Raw genomic sequence first — 16661 nt, forward strand, 5'->3', positions numbered from 1 at the left:
AAAATAGAAAGGAGATGGTCGATAGAGAGAGAGAGATAGAGAGAATGAAATGGAGAAACGAGAAAGAGAGTGAAGAGAGAAATCGAGAACGACAGAGAAAGAGACAGAGTTATAGAATGAAACGAAAATGCAAAGGAAGAAAAACTTAAAGAAACAATTGGTCAAGAAGGGAGTAAGAAAACAAGCAATAAAAGTTATTAAAACGGATTGATTGATTTAGTTCATTTCACTTCGCGTTTTATGTCTTTTGGCTAATTTGCGAAGATGTGGATGAGTGATGATGTGATGAAATGTATGAATGGACATTCAGAAAACAACCATGGCCAGGCCGGGATTCGAACCCGGGACCCCTGGTGTCGTAGCTCAAAAGAGAGAATCACATACAGAAGCGAGAGAGAGAGAGAGAAAAGGAATATAAATAGCATATAGTCTAAAGCGAGAGAAAAAGAGAGAGAGAGAAAGAGAGATAGAAAAATAGAGAAACTACAACGAGATTGAATTGATAAATTGAGAATGAGAAAGAGAGAGGAATAAAATGGAGAAACAAGAAAGAGGGCGAAGTGAGAAATCGAAAACGGGAGACAGAGTGAGAGATAGATTTAAATGGATATAAGAGAAAAGGAAAATAAATAGGAATGGTCGGCAGCGAGAGGGAGTGTGTGTGAAAGAGGGAGATAGATAAGAAAGGAAAATAAGATAGAAAGGAGATGGTCGGTAACGAGAGAGAGAATGAAATGGAGAAACTAGAAAGAGAGTGAAGAGAGAAATCGAAAACGAGAGAGAAAGAGACAGAGAGATAGAATGAAAGGAAATGAAAAGGAAGGAAAACGTAGAGAAAGAAATGGTCAAGAAGAGAGGAAATAAACAAGAATAAAAGGTACTAAAACTGATAGATTGATTGATTTGCTTTATTTTCTTCGCTTTTTGTGCGACCTTTTGCTAATTTGCGAAGATGTGGATAAGTGATGATGTGATGAAATGGATGACTGGACATTCAAAAGACATACATGCCCAGGCCGGGATTCGAACCCGTGTCACCTGGCGTCGTGGCTCAAAGGAGAGAATGGAATACAGAAGCGAGAGAGAGAGACAAGGAAGATAAATAGCAGATGGTCGATAGCGAGAGAGAGAAAGAGAGAGAGAGAGAAAGAGAGAGAGAAGGAGAGATAGAGAGAGAGAAATAGGTGTGACCAGAGTGACTTGATAAATCGAAAATGATAAAGAGAGAGAGATTGATATATAAGAAAGATAAGAATGAAAAACAAAATAAATAGGAGATTGTCGATAGCGAGAGAAAGTGAGAGAGGGAATGAAATGTAGAAACCAGAGGGTGAAGCGAGAAGTAGAAAACTGAAAACAGAGTGAGAGATAGATTAAGAAAGATAAGAGAGAAAAGGGAGATAAATAGGAGATGGTCGTTAGCGAGAGGGAGAGGGAGAGAAAGAAAAGGAGATATTAGAACGAGAGTGAAGAGAGAAATCGAAAATGAGAGAGAGAGGGACAGAGAGAGATTGTGTGTGTGTGAGAGGAAGATAGATAAGAAAGGAAAAGAAGATAGAAAGGACATGGTCGGTAGCGAGAGAGAGATCGAAATGGAGAAACGAGAAAGAGAGTGAAGAGAGAAATCGAAAACGAGAGAGAAAGAGACAGAGAGATAGAATGAAAGGAAAATGCAAAGGAAGGAAAACGTAGAGAAAGAAATAGTCAAGAAGAGAGGAAGAAAACAAGCAATAAAAGGTACTAAAACTGAGTGATTGATTGATTTAGTTTATTTTACTTCGCTTTTTATGTCTTTAGACTAATTTGCGAAGATGGGGATGAGTGATGATGTAATGAAATGGATGAATGGACATTCACAAAACATCCATGCCCAGGCCGGGATTCGAACCAGGGACCCCTGGCGTCGTAGCTCAAAAGAGAGAATGAAACACAGAAGCGAGAGAGAGAGAGAGAAAGAAGATAAATAGGAGATGGTCGATAGCGAAACAGAGAGAGAGAGAGAGAGAGAGAGAGAGAGAGAGAAACTAAAGGTAAGAAAGAAAAATATAATAAATAGCAGATGGCCAGTAGCGAGCGAGAGAGACAGAGAGAGAGAGAAAGAGAGAGAAGGAGAGAGAGAGAGAGAGAGAAATAAAGAAACTACAACGAAAGTGAATTGATAAATCGAAAATGAGAAAGAGAGAGAGATTGATATATAAGAAAGGTAAGAATGGAAAACAAACTAAATAGGAGATTGTCGATAGCGAGAGAAAGAGAGAGAGTGAATGAAATCAAGAAACCAGAAAGAGGGCGAAGTGAGAAATCGCAAACGGGAGACAGAGTGAGAGATAGATTTAAAAGGATAAGAGAGAAAAAGAAGATAAATAGGAGATGGTCTTTATCGAGAGGAAGAGGGAGAGAAAGAAATGGAGTTATTAGAACGAGAGTGAAGAGAGAAATCGAAATTGAGAAAGAGAGAAAAAAGATATATAAGAAAGATAAGAATGAAAAACAAAATAAAAAGGAGTCTGTCGATGGCGAGAGAAAGAGAGAGAGAGAATGAGATGGAGAAACAAGAAAGAGACTGAAGAGATAAATCGAAAACGAGAGAGTAAGAGACAGAGAGATAGAGTGAAAGGAAAATGCAAAGGAAGAAAAACTTAGAGAAAGAAATGGTCAAGAAGAGAGGAAGAAAACAAGCAATAAAAGTTATTAAAACTGATTGATAGATTGATTTAGTTTATTTTACTTCGCGTTTTGTGTCTTTTGGCTAATTTGGGAAGATGGGGATGAGTGATGATGTGATGAAATGGATGAATAGACATTCACAATACATCCATGCCCAGGCCGGGATACGAACACGGGACCCCTGGCGTCGTAGCTCAAAAGAGAGAATGAAACAAAGAAGCGAGAGAGAGAGATAGAAGATAAATAGGAGATAGTCGATAGCGAGACAGAGAGACAGAGAGATAGAGAGAGAGAGAGAGAGAATGAAATGGAAAAACCAGGAGGAGGGCGAAGAGAGAAGTCGAAAACGATAGACAGAGAGAGAGAGAGAGAGAGTGAGAAAGATAGATTCTAAAGGTAAGAAAGAAGAAGATGATAAATAGGAGATGGCCGGTAGCGAGCGAGAGAGAGAGAGAGAGATTAATAGAGAAGCTACAACGAGAGTGAATTGATACATCTAAAATGAGAAAGAGAGAGAGATTGATATATAAGAAAGATAAGAATGGAAAACAAACTAAATAGGAGATTGACGATGGCGAGAGAAAGAGAGAGAGAGAGAATGAAATGGAGAAACCAGAAGGAAGGCGAATTGAATAATTGAATACGGGAGACAGAGTGAGAGATAGATTAAAAAAGTTGACAGAGAAAAAGAAGATAAATAGGAGATGGACGATAGCGAGAGGGAGAGGGAGAGATAGAAATGGATACATTGGAGAGAGAGTGAAGAGAGAAGTCGAAAACGACAGAGATAGAGAGAGAGAGAGAGAGAGAGAGAGAGAGAGAGAGAGGGAGAGGGAGATAGATAAGAAAGGAAAATAAAATATAAAGGAGATGGTCGATAGAGAGAGAGAGAGAGAGAGAATGAAATGGAGAAACGAGAAAGAGAGTGAAGAGAGATATCGAAAACGACACTGAAAGAGACAGAGTTATAGAATGAAAGGAAAATGCAAAGGAAGAAAATCTTAGAGAAACAATTGGTCAAGAAGGGAGTAAGAAATCAAGCAATAAAAGGTATTAAAACGGATTGATTGATTGATTTAGTTTATTTCACTTCGCGTTTTATGTCTTTTGGCTAATTTGCGAAGATGGGGATGAGTGATGATGTGATGAAATGGATGAATGGACATTCACAAAACATCCATGCCCAGGCCGGGATTCGAGCCAGGGACCCCTGGCGTCGTAGCTCAAAAGAGAGAATGAAACACAGAAGCGAGAGAGAGAGAGTGAAAGAAGATAAATGGGAGATGGTCGATAGCGAGACAGAGAGAGAGAGAGAGAGAGAGAGAGAGAGAGAGAGAGAGAGAGAGAGAGAGAGAGAGAGAATGAAATGGAGAATCAAGAAGAAGAGTGAAGAGATAATTCGAAATTGATAGAAAGCGAGAGAGATAGATAAGAAAAATATAATAGGAAAAGAATGTAAAAGGAAGATGTCCGGTAGCGAGAGAGTAAGAAAGAGAGAAAGAATGAAAAGGAAATACCAGAAGGAGGGCGAAGAGAGAAGTCGAAAACGAGAGAGAGAGAGAGAGAGAGAGAGAGAGAGTGAGAGAGATAGAAACTAAAGGTAAGAGAGAAAAAGATAATAAATAGCAGATGGCCAGAAGCGAGCGAGGGAGATAGAGATAGAGAGAAAGAGAGAGAGAGAGAGAGAGAGAGAGAAATAAAGAAACTACAACGAGAGTGAATTTGATAAACCGAAAATGAGAAAGAGAGAGAGATTGATATATAAGAAAGGTAAGAATGGAAAACAAACTAAATAGGAGATTGTCGATAGCGGGAGAAAGAGAGAGGGAGAATGAAATCAAGAAATCAGAAATAGGGCGAAGTGAGAAATCGCAAACGGGAGACAGATTGAGAGATAGATTTTAAAGGATAAGAGAGAAAAGGAAGATAAATAGGACATGGTTGGTAGCGAGAGGGAGAGGGAGAGAAACAAATGGAGATATTAGAGCGAGAGTGAAGAGAGAAGTCGAAAACGAGAGAGAAAGAGAGAGAGAGTGAGAGAGAGATAGATAAGATAGAAAGGAGATGGTCGATAGCGAGAGAGAGAGAGAGAGGGGGAGAGAGAGAGAATGAAATGGAGAAACCAGAGAGCGAAGTGAGAAATCTAAACTAGAGACAGAGTGAGAGATAGATTTAAAAGGATAAGAGAGAAAAAGAAGATAAATAGGAGATGGTCTTTAGCGAGAGGAAGAGGGAGAGAAAGAAATGGAGTTATTAGAACGTGAGTAAAGAGAGAAATCGATAATGAGAGAGAGAGAGACAGAGAGAGAGTGTGTGTGTGTGTGTAAGAAGGGGATAGATAAGAAGGGATAGAAAGGAGATGGTCATTAGCGAGAGATAGAATGAAATGGAGAATCGAGAAAGAGAGTGAAGAGAGAAATCGAAAACGATAGAGAAAGAGACAGAGAGATAGAATGAAAGGAAAATGCAAAGGAAAGAAAACGTAGAGAAAGAAATGGTCAAGAAGAGAGGAAGAAAAGAAGCAATAAAAGTAACTGATTCACTGATTGATTGATTTGCTTTATTTTACTACGCTTTTTGTGCGACTTTTGGCTAATTTGCGTAGATGGGGATGAGTGATGTTGTGATGAAATGGATGAATGGACATTCACATAACATCCATGCCCAGGCCGGGATTCGAACCAGGGACCCCTGGCGTCGTAGCTCAAAAGAGAGAATGAAACACAGAAGCGAGAGAGAGAGAGTGAAAGAAGATAAATAGGAGATGGTCGATAGCGAGACAGAGAGAGAGAGAGAGAGAGAGAGAGAGAGAGAGTGAGAGAGAGAGAGAATGAAATGGAGAATCAAGAAGAAGAGTGAAGAGATAATTCGAAATTGATAGAAAGCGAGAGAGATAGATAAGAAAAATATAATAGGAAAAGAATGTAAAAGGAAGATGTCCGGTAGCGAGAGAGTAAGAAAGAGAGAAAGAATGAAAAGGAAATACCAGAAGGAGGGCGAAGTGAGAAGTCGAAAACGAGAGAGAGAGAGAGAGTGAGAGTGAGAGAGATAGAAACGAAAGGTAAGAAAGAAAAATATAATAAATAGCAGATGGCCAGTAGCGAGCGAGGGAGACAGAGAGAGAGAGAAAGGGAGAGAGAGAGAGAGAAATAAAGAAACTACAACGAGAGTGAATTGATAAATCGAAAATGAGAAAGAGAGAGAGATTGATATATAAGAAAGGTAAGAATGGAAAACAAACTAAATAGGAGATTGTCGATAGCGAGAGAAAGAGAGAGAGAGAATGAAATCGAGAAACCAGAAATTGGGCGAAGTGAGAAATCGCAAACGGGAGACAGATTGAGAGATAGATTTAAAAGGATAAGAGAGAAAAAGAAGATAAATAGGAGATGGACTTTAGAGAGAGGAAGAGGGAGAGAAAGGAATGGAGATATTAGAACGAGAGTGAAGAGAGAAATCGAAAATGAGAGAGAGAGGGACAGAGAGAGATTGTGTGTGTGAGAGAGGAAGATAGATAAGAAAGGAAAAGAAGATAGAAAGGACATGGTCGGTAGCGAGAGAGAGAATGAAATGGAGAAACGAGAAAGAGAGTGAAGAGAGAAATCGAAAACGAGAGAGAAAGAGACAGAGAGATAGAATGAAAGGAAAATGCAAAGGAAGGAAAACGTAGAGAAAGAAATAGTCAAGAAGAGAGGAAGAAAACAAGCAAGAAAAGGTACTAAAACTGAGTGATTGATTGATTTAGTTTATTTTACTTCGCTTTTTATGTCTTTAGGCTAATTTGCGAAGATGGGAATGAGTGATGATGTAATGAAATGGATGAATGGACATTCACAAATCATCCATGCCCAGGCCGGAATTCGACCCAGGGACCCCTGGCGTCATAGCTCAAAAAAGAGAATGAAACACTGAAGCGAGAGAGAGAGAGAGAAAGAAGATAAATAGGAGATGGTCGATAGCGAGACAGAGAGAGAGAGAGAGAGAGAGAGAGAGAGGGAGAGAGAGAGAGAGAGAGAGAGAATTAAATGGAGAATCAGGAAGAAGAGTGAAGAAAGAATTCGAAATCGATAGAAAGCGAGAGTGATAGATAAGAAAAATATAATAGAAATAGAATGTAAATAGAAGATAGCCGGTAACGAGAGAGTAAGAAAGAGAGAAAGAATGAAAAGGAAATACGAGAAGGAGGGCGATTTGAGAAGTCGAAAACGAGAGAGAGAGAGAAAGAGAGAGAGAGAGTGAGAGAGATAGAAACTAAAAGTAAGAAAGAAAAATATAATAAATAGCAGATGGCCAGTAGCGAGCGAGAGAGACAGAGAGAGAGAGAAATAGAGAGAAGGAGAGAGAGAGAGAGAGAGAGAGAAATAAAGAAACTACAACTAAAGTGATAAATCGAAAATGAGAAAGAGAGAGAGATTGATATATAAGAAAGGTAAGAATGGAGAACAAACTAAATAGGAGATTGTCGATAGCGAGAGAAAGAGAGAGAGTGAATGAAATCAAGAAACCAGAAAGAAAGCGAAGTGCGAAATTGCAAACGGGAGACAGAGTTAGAAAAAGATTTAAAAGGATAAGAGAGAAAAAGAAGATAAATAGGAGATGGTCTTTAGCGAGAGGAAGAGGGAGAGAAGGAAATGGAGTTATTAGAACGAGAGTGAAGAGAGAAATCGAAAATGAGAAAGAAAGAAAAAAGATATATAAGAAAGATAATAATGAAAAACAAAATAAAAAGGAGACTGTCGATGGCGAGAGAAAGAGAGAGAGAGAATGAAATGGAGAAACGAGAAAGAAATTGAAGAGATAAATCGAAAACGAGAGAGTAAGAGACAGAGAGATAGAGTGAAAGGAAAATGCAAAGGAAGAAAAACTTAGAGAAAGAAATGGTCAAGAAGAGAATAAGAAAACAAGCAATAAAAGTTATTAAAACTGATTGATAGATTGATTTAGTTTATTTTACTTCGCGTTTTGTGTCTTTTGGCTAATTTGCGAAGATGGGGATGAGTGATGATAGACATTCACAAAACATCCATGCCCAGGCCGGGATTCGAACACGGGACCCCTGGCGTCGTAGCTCAAAAGAGAGAATGAAATAAAGAAGCGAGAGAGAGAGAGATAGAAGATAAATAGGAGATAGTCGATAGCTAGACAGAGAGAGAGAGAGAGATAGAGAGAGAGAGAGAATGAAATGGAAAAACCAGGAGGAGGGCGAAGAGAGAAGTCGAAAACGAGAGACAGAGAGAGAGAGAGAGAGAGAGAGAGAGTGAGAGAGAGAGAGAGAGAGAGAGAGATTCGAAAGGTAAGAAAGAAGAAGAAGATAAGTAGGAGATGGCCGGTAGCGAGCGAGAGAGAGAGAGAGAGAGAGAATGAAATGGAGAAACCAGAAGGAAGGCGAAGTGAATAATCGAATACGGGAGACAGAATGAGAGATAGATTAAAAAAGTTAAGAGAGAAAAGGAAGATAAATACGAGATGGACGATAGCGAGAGGGAGAGGGAGAGATACAAATGGAGATATTGGAGAGAGAGTGAAGAGAGAAGTCGAAAACGACAGAGATAGAGAGAGAGAGAGAGAGAGAGAGAGAGAGAGAGAGAGAGAGGGAGAGGGAGATAGATAAGAAAGGAAAATAAAATAGAAAGGAGATGGTCGATAGACAGAGAGAGAGAGAGAATGAAATGGAGAAACAAGAAAGAAAGTGAAGAGAGAAATCGAAAACGACAGAGAAAGGGACAGAGTTATAGAATGAAAGGAAAATGCAAAGGAAGAAAAACTTAGAGAAACAATTGGTCAAGAAGGGAGTAAGAAAACAAGCAATAAATGGTATTAAAACGGATTGATTGATTGATTTAGTTTATTTTACTTCGCGTTTTATGTCTTTTGGCCAATTTGCGAAGATGGGGATGAGTGATGATGTGATGAAATTGATGAATGGACATTCACAAAACATCCATGCCCAGGCCGGGATTCGAGCCAGGGACCCCTGGCGTCGTAGCTCAAAAGAGAGAATGAAACACAGAAGCGAGAGAGAGAGAGAGTGAGAGAGAGAGAGAATGAAATGGAGAATCAAGAACAAAAGTGAAGAAAGAATTCGAAATGGATAGAGAGCGAGAGAGATAGATAAGAAAAATATAATAGAAATAGAATGTAAATAGAAGATGGCCGGTAGCGAGAGAGTGAGAGAGAGAGAAAGAATGAAATGGAAATACCAGAAGGAAGGCGAAGAGAGAAGTCGAAAACGAGAGAGAGAGAGAGAGAGAGATAGAAACTAAAGGTAAGACAGAAAAAGATAATAAATAGCAGATGGCCAGAAGCGAGCGGGGGAGATAGAGATAGAGAGAAAGAGAGAGAGAGAGAGAGAAATAAAGAAACTACAACGAGAGTGAATTTGATAAATCGAAAATGAGAAAGAGAGAGAGATTGATATATAAGAAAGGTAAGAATGGAAAACAAACTAAATAGGAGATTGTCGATAGCGGGAGAAAGAGAGAGAGAGAGAATGACATCGAGAAATCAGAAATAGGGCGAAGTGAGAAATCGCAAACGGGAGACAGAGTGAGAGATAGATTTAAAAGGATAAGAGAGAAAAAGAAGATAAATAGGAGATGGTCTTTAGCGAGAGGAAGAGGGAGAGAAAGAACGAGAGTGAAGAGAGAAATCGAAAATGAGAAAGAGAGAAAAAGATATTTAAGAAAGATAAGAATGAAAAACAAAATAAAAAGGAGACTGTCGATGGCGAGAGAAAGAGAAAGAGAAAATGAAATGGAGAAACGAGAAAGAAATTGAAGAGATAAATCGAAAACGAGAGAGTAAGAGACAGAGAGATAGAGTGAAAGGAAAATGCAAAGGAAGAAAAACTTAGAGAAAGAAATGGTCAAGAAGAAAGGAAGAAAACAAGCAATAAAAGTTATTAAAACTGATTGATAGATTGATTTAGTTTATTTTACTTCGCGTTTTGTGTCTTTTGGCTAATTTGCGAAGATGGGGATGAGTGATGATGTGATGAAATGGATGAATGGACATTCACAAAACATCCATGCCCAGGCCGGGATTCGAGACAGGGACCCCTGGCGTCGTAGCTCAAAAGAGAGAATGAAACACAGAAGCGAGAGAGAGAGAGAGAAGGAAGAGTAATAGGAGATGGTCGATAACGAGACGGAGAGAGAGAAAGAGAGAGAGAGAGAGAGAGAGAGAGAAAGAGTGAGAGAGAGAGAGAATGAAATGGAAAAACCAGGAGGAGGGCGAAGAGAGAAGTCGAAAACGAGAGACAGAGAGAGAGAGAGAGAGAGAGAGAGAGAGAGATAGATTCTAAAGGTAAGAAAGAAGAAGATGATAAGTAGGAGATGGCCGGTAGCGAGCGAGAGAGAGAGAGAGAGAGAGAGAATGAAATGGAGAAACCAGAAGGAAGGCGAAGTGAATAATCGAATACGGGAGACAGAATGAGAGATAGATTAAAAAAGTTAAGAGAGAAAAGGAAGATAAATACGAGATGGACGATAGCGAGAGGGAGAGGGAGAGATACAAATGGAGATATTGGAGAGAGAGTAAAGAGAGAAGTCGAAAACGACAGAGATAGAGAGAGAGAGAGAGAGAGAGAGAGAGAGAGTGGGAGAGGGAGATAGATAAGAATGGAAAATAAAATAGAAAGGAGATGGTCGATAGAGAGAGAGAGAGAGAATGAAATGGAGAATCGAGAAAGAAAGTGAAGAGAGAAATCGAAAACGACAGAGAAAGAGACAGAGTTATAGAATGAAAGGAAAATGCAAAGGAAGAAAAACTTAGAGAAACAATTGGTCAAGAAGGGAGTAAGAAAACAAGCAATAAATGGTATTAAAACGGATTGATTGATTGATTTAGTTTATTTTACTTCGCGTTTTATGTCTTTTGGCTAATTTGCGAAGATGTGGATGAGTGATGATGTGATGAAATGGATGAATGGACATTCACAAAACATCCATGCCCAGGCAGGGATTCGAACCAGGGACCCCTGGCGTCATAGCTCAAAAGAGAGAATGAAACACAGAAGCGAGAGAGAGAGAGAGAGAAGGAAGATAAATAGGAGATGGTCGATAAGGAGACAGAGAGAGAGAGAGAGAGAGAGAGAGAGAGAGAGAGAGAGAAAGAGTGAGAGAGAGAGAGAATGAAATGGAGAATCAAGAACAAAAGTGAAGAAAGAATTCGAAATGGATAGAGAGCGAGAGAGATAGATAAGAAAAATATAATAGAAATAGAATGTAAATAGAAGATGGCCGGTAGCGAGAGAGTGAGAGAGAGAGAAAGAATGAAATGGAAATACCAGAAGGAAGGCGAAGAGAGAAGTCGAAAACGAGAGAGAGAGAGAGAGAGAGAGATAGAAACTAAAGGTAAGACAGAAAAAGATAATAAATAGCAGATGGCCAGAAGCGAGCGGGGAGATAGAGATAGAGAGAAAGAGAGAGAGAGAGAGAGAAATAAAGAAACTACAACGAGAGTGAATTTGATAAATCGAAAACGAGAAAGAGAGAGAGATTGATATATAAGAAAGGTAAGAATGGAAAACAAACTAAATAGGAGAATGTCGTTAGCGGGAGAAAGAGAGAGAGAGAATGAAATCGAGAAACCAGAAATAGGGCGAAGTGAGAAATCGAAAACGGGAATCAGAGTGAGAGATAGATTTAAAAGGATAAGAGAGAAAAAGAAGATAAATAGGAGATGGTCTTTAGCGAGAAGAAGAGGGAGAGAAAGAAATGGAGTTATTAGAACGTGAGTGAAGAGAGAAATCGATAATGAGGGAGAGAGAGACAGAGAGAGAGTGTGTGTGTGTGTGTGTAAGAAGGGGATAGATAAGAAGGGATAGAAAGGAGATGGTCATTAGCGAGAGAGAGAATGAAATGGAGAAACGAGAAAGAGAGTGAAGAGAGAAATCGAAAACGAGTTAGAAGGAGACAGAGAGATAGAGTGAAAGGAAAATGCAAAGGAAGGAAAACGTAGAAAAAGAAATGGTCAAGAAGAGAGGAAGAAAACAAGCAATAAAAGTAAGTGATTGATTGATTGATTGATTGATTGATTTGCTTTATTTTACTACGCTTTTTGGCGACTTTTGGCTAATTTGCGAAGATGGGGATGAGTGATGATGTGATGAAATCGATCAATGGACATTCAGAAAACATCCATGCCCAGGCCGGGATTCGAACCAGGTACCCCTGGCGTCGTAGCTCAAAAGAGAGAATGAAACACAGAAGCGAGAGAGAGAGAGAGAGAGAAAGAAGATAAATAGGAGATGGTCGATAGCGAGACAGAGAGAGAGAGGGAGAGAGAGAGAGAGAGAGAGAATGAAATGGAGAATCAAGAAGAAGAGTGAAGAGAGAATTCGAAATCGAATGAAAACGAGAGAGAGAGATAAGAAAAATATAATAGGAATAGAATGTAAATAGAAGATATCCGGTAGCGAGAGAGTAAGAAAGAGAGAAAGAATGAAAAGGAAATACCAAAAGGAGGGCGAAGTGAGAAGTCGAAAACGAGAGAGAGAGAGAGAGAGAGAAAGAGAGAGAGAGAGAGAGAGAGAGAGTGAGTGAGAGTGAGAGAGATAGAAACTAAGGGTAAGAAAGAAAAATATAATAAATAGCAGATGGCCAGTAGCGAGCGAGGGAGACAGAGAGAGAGAGAAAGGGAGAGAGAGAGAGAGAGAAATAAAGAAACTACAACGAGAGTGAATTGATAAATCGAAAATGAGAAAGAGAGAGAGATTGATATATAAGAAAGGTAAGAATGGAAAACAAACTAAATAGGAGATTGTCGATAGCGAGAGAAAGAGAGAGAGAGAATGAAATCGAGAAACCAGAAATTGGGCGAAGTGAGAAATCGCAAACGGGAGACAGATTGAGAGATAGATTTAAAAGGATAAGAGAGAAAAAGAAGATAAATAGGAGATGGACTTTAGAGAGAGGAAGAGGGAGAGAAAGGAATGGAGATATTAGAACGAGAGTGAAGAGAGAAATCGAAAATGAGAGAGAGAGGGACAGAGAGAGATTGTGTGTGTGAGAGAGGAAGATAGATAAGAAAGGAAAAGAAGATAGAAAGGACATGGTCGGTAGCGAGAGAGAGAATGAAATGGAGAAACGAGAAAGAGAGTGAAGAGAGAAATCGAAAACGAGAGAGAAAGAGACAGAGAGATAGAATGAAAGGAAAATGCAAAGGAAGGAAAACGTAGAGAAAGAAATAGTCAAGAAGAGAGGAAGAAAACAAGCAAGAAAAGGTACTAAAACTGAGTGATTGATTGATTTAGTTTATTTTACTTCGCTTTTTATGTCTTTAGGCTAATTTGCGAAGATGGGAATGAGTGATGATGTAATGAAATGGATGAATGGACATTCACAAATCATCCATGCCCAGGCCGGAATTCGACCCAGGGACCCCTGGCGTCATAGCTCAAAAAAGAGAATGAAACACTGAAGCGAGAGAGAGAGAGAGAAAGAAGATAAATAGGAGATGGTCGATAGCGAGACAGAGAGAGAGAGAGAGAGAGAGAGAGAGAGGGAGAGAGAGAGAGAGAGAGAGAGAATTAAATGGAGAATCAGGAAGAAGAGTGAAGAAAGAATTCGAAATCGATAGAAAGCGAGAGTGATAGATAAGAAAAATATAATAGAAATAGAATGTAAATAGAAGATAGCCGGTAACGAGAGAGTAAGAAAGAGAGAAAGAATGAAAAGGAAATACGAGAAGGAGGGCGATTTGAGAAGTCGAAAACGAGAGAGAGAGAGAAAGAGAGAGAGAGTGAGAGAGATAGAAACTAAAAGTAAGAAAGAAAAATATAATAAATAGCAGATGGCCAGTAGCGAGCGAGAGAGACAGAGAGAGAGAGAAATAGAGAGAAGGAGAGAGAGAGAGAGAGAGAGAGAAATAAAGAAACTACAACTAAAGTGATAAATCGAAAATGAGAAAGAGAGAGAGATTGATATATAAGAAAGGTAAGAATGGAGAACAAACTAAATAGGAGATTGTCGATAGCGAGAGAAAGAGAGAGAGTGAATGAAATCAAGAAACCAGAAAGAAAGCGAAGTGCGAAATTGCAAACGGGAGACAGAGTTAGAAAAAGATTTAAAAGGATAAGAGAGAAAAAGAAGATAAATAGGAGATGGTCTTTAGCGAGAGGAAGAGGGAGAGAAGGAAATGGAGTTATTAGAACGAGAGTGAAGAGAGAAATCGAAAATGAGAAAGAAAGAAAAAAGATATATAAGAAAGATAATAATGAAAAACAAAATAAAAAGGAGACTGTCGATGGCGAGAGAAAGAGAGAGAGAGAATGAAATGGAGAAACGAGAAAGAAATTGAAGAGATAAATCGAAAACGAGAGAGTAAGAGACAGAGAGATAGAGTGAAAGGAAAATGCAAAGGAAGAAAAACTTAGAGAAAGAAATGGTCAAGAAGAGAATAAGAAAACAAGCAATAAAAGTTATTAAAACTGATTGATAGATTGATTTAGTTTATTTTACTTCGCGTTTTGTGTCTTTTGGCTAATTTGCGAAGATGGGGATGAGTGATGATAGACATTCACAAAACATCCATGCCCAGGCCGGGATTCGAACACGGGACCCCTGGCGTCGTAGCTCAAAAGAGAGAATGAAATAAAGAAGCGAGAGAGAGAGAGATAGAAGATAAATAGGAGATAGTCGATAGCTAGACAGAGAGAGAGAGAGAGATAGAGAGAGAGAGAGAATGAAATGGAAAAACCAGGAGGAGGGCGAAGAGAGAAGTCGAAAACGAGAGACAGAGAGAGAGAGAGAGAGAGAGAGAGAGAGAGAGAGAGAGAGAGAGAGAGAGAGATTCGAAAGGTAAGAAAGAAGAAGAAGATAAGTAGGAGATGGCCGGTAGCGAGCGAGAGAGAGAGAGAGAGAGAGAATGAAATGGAGAAACCAGAAGGAAGGCGAAGTGAATAATCGAATACGGGAGACAGAATGAGAGATAGATTAAAAAAGTTAAGAGAGAAAAGGAAGATAAATACGAGATGGACGATAGCGAGAGGGAGAGGGAGAGATACAAATGGAGATATTGGAGAGAGAGTGAAGAGAGAAGTCGAAAACGACAGAGATAGAGAGAGAGAGAGAGAGAGAGAGAGAGAGAGAGAGAGAGAGTGGGAGAGGGAGATAGATAAGAAAGGAAAATAAAATAGAAAGGAGATGGTCGATAGACAGAGAGAGAGAGAGAATGAAATGGAGAAACAAGAAAGAAAGTGAAGAGAGAAATCGAAAACGACAGAGAAAGGGACAGAGTTATAGAATGAAAGGAAAATGCAAAGGAAGAAAAACTTAGAGAAACAATTGGTCAAGAAGGGAGTAAGAAAACAAGCAATAAATGGTATTAAAACGGATTGATTGATTGATTTAGTTTATTTTACTTCGCGTTTTATGTCTTTTGGCCAATTTGCGAAGATGGGGATGAGTGATGATGTGATGAAATTGATGAATGGACATTCACAAAACATCCATGCCCAGGCCGGGATTCGAGCCAGGGACCCCTGGCGTCGTAGCTCAAAAGAGAGAATGAAACACAGAAGCGAGAGAGAGAGAGAGTGAGAGAGAGAGAGAATGAAATGGAGAATCAAGAACAAAAGTGAAGAAAGAATTCGAAATGGATAGAGAGCGAGAGAGATAGATAAGAAAAATATAATAGAAATAGAATGTAAATAGAAGATGGCCGGTAGCGAGAGAGTGAGAGAGAGAGAAAGAATGAAATGGAAATACCAGAAGGAAGGCGAAGAGAGAAGTCGAAAACGAGAGAGAGAGAGAGAGAGAGATAGAAACTAAAGGTAAGACAGAAAAAGATAATAAATAGCAGATGGCCAGAAGCGAGCGGGGGAGATAGAGATAGAGAGAAAGAGAGAGAGAGAGAGAGAAATAAAGAAACTACAACGAGAGTGAATTTGATAAATCGAAAATGAGAAAGAGAGAGAGATTGATATATAAGAAAGGTAAGAATGGAAAACAAACTAAATAGGAGTTTGTCGATAGCGGGAGAAAGAGAGAGAGAGAGAATGAAATCGAGAAATCAGAAATAGGGCGAAGTGAGAAATCGCAAACGGGAGACAGAGTGAGAGATAGATTTAAAAGGATAAGAGAGAAAAAGAAGATAAATAGGAGATGGTCTTTAGCGAGAGGAAGAGGGAGAGAAAGAACGAGAGTGAAGAGAGAAATCGAAAATGAGAAAGAGAGAAAAAGATATTTAAGAAAGATAAGAATGAAAAACAAAATAAAAAGGAGACTGTCGATGGCGAGAGAAAGAGAAAGAGAAAATGAAATGGAGAAACGAGAAAGAAATTGAAGAGATAAATCGAAAACGAGAGAGTAAGAGACAGAGAGATAGAGTGAAAGGAAAATGCAAAGGAAGAAAAACTTAGAGAAAGAAATGGTCAAGAAGAAAGGAAGAAAACAAGCAATAAAAGTTATTAAAACTGATTGATAGATTGATTTAGTTTATTTTACTTCGCGTTTTGTGTCTTTTGGCTAATTTGCGAAGATGGGGATGAGTGATGATGTGATGAAATGGATGAATGGACATTCACAAAACATCCATGCCCAGGCCGGGATTCGAGACAGGGACCCCTGGCGTCGTAGCTCAAAAGAGAGAATGAAACACAGAAGCGAGAGAGAGAGAGAGAAGGAAGATTAATAGGAGATGGTCGATAACGAGACGGAGAGAGAGAAAGAGAGAGAGAGAGAGAGAGAGAGAGAAAGAGTGAGAGAGAGAGAGAATGAAATGGAAAAACCAGGAGGAGGGCGAAGAGAGAAGTCGAAAACGAGAGACAGAGAGAGAGAGAGAGAGAGAGAGAGAGAGATAGATTCTAAAGGTAAGAAAGAAGAAGATGATAAGTAGGAGATGGCCGGTAGCGAGCGAGAGAGAGAGAGAGAGAGAGAGAATGAAATGGAGAAACCAGAAGGAAGGCGAAGTGAATAATCGAATACGGGAGACAGAATGAGAGATAGATTAAAAAAGTTAAGAGAGAAAAGGAAGATAAATACGAGATGGAC

This window comes from Lepisma saccharinum, assembly GCF_977018435.1.
Source record: "Lepisma saccharinum chromosome 12 unlocalized genomic scaffold, izLepSacc3.1 SUPER_12_unloc_1, whole genome shotgun sequence".
NCBI lineage: Eukaryota > Metazoa > Arthropoda > Insecta > Zygentoma > Lepismatidae > Lepisma > Lepisma saccharinum.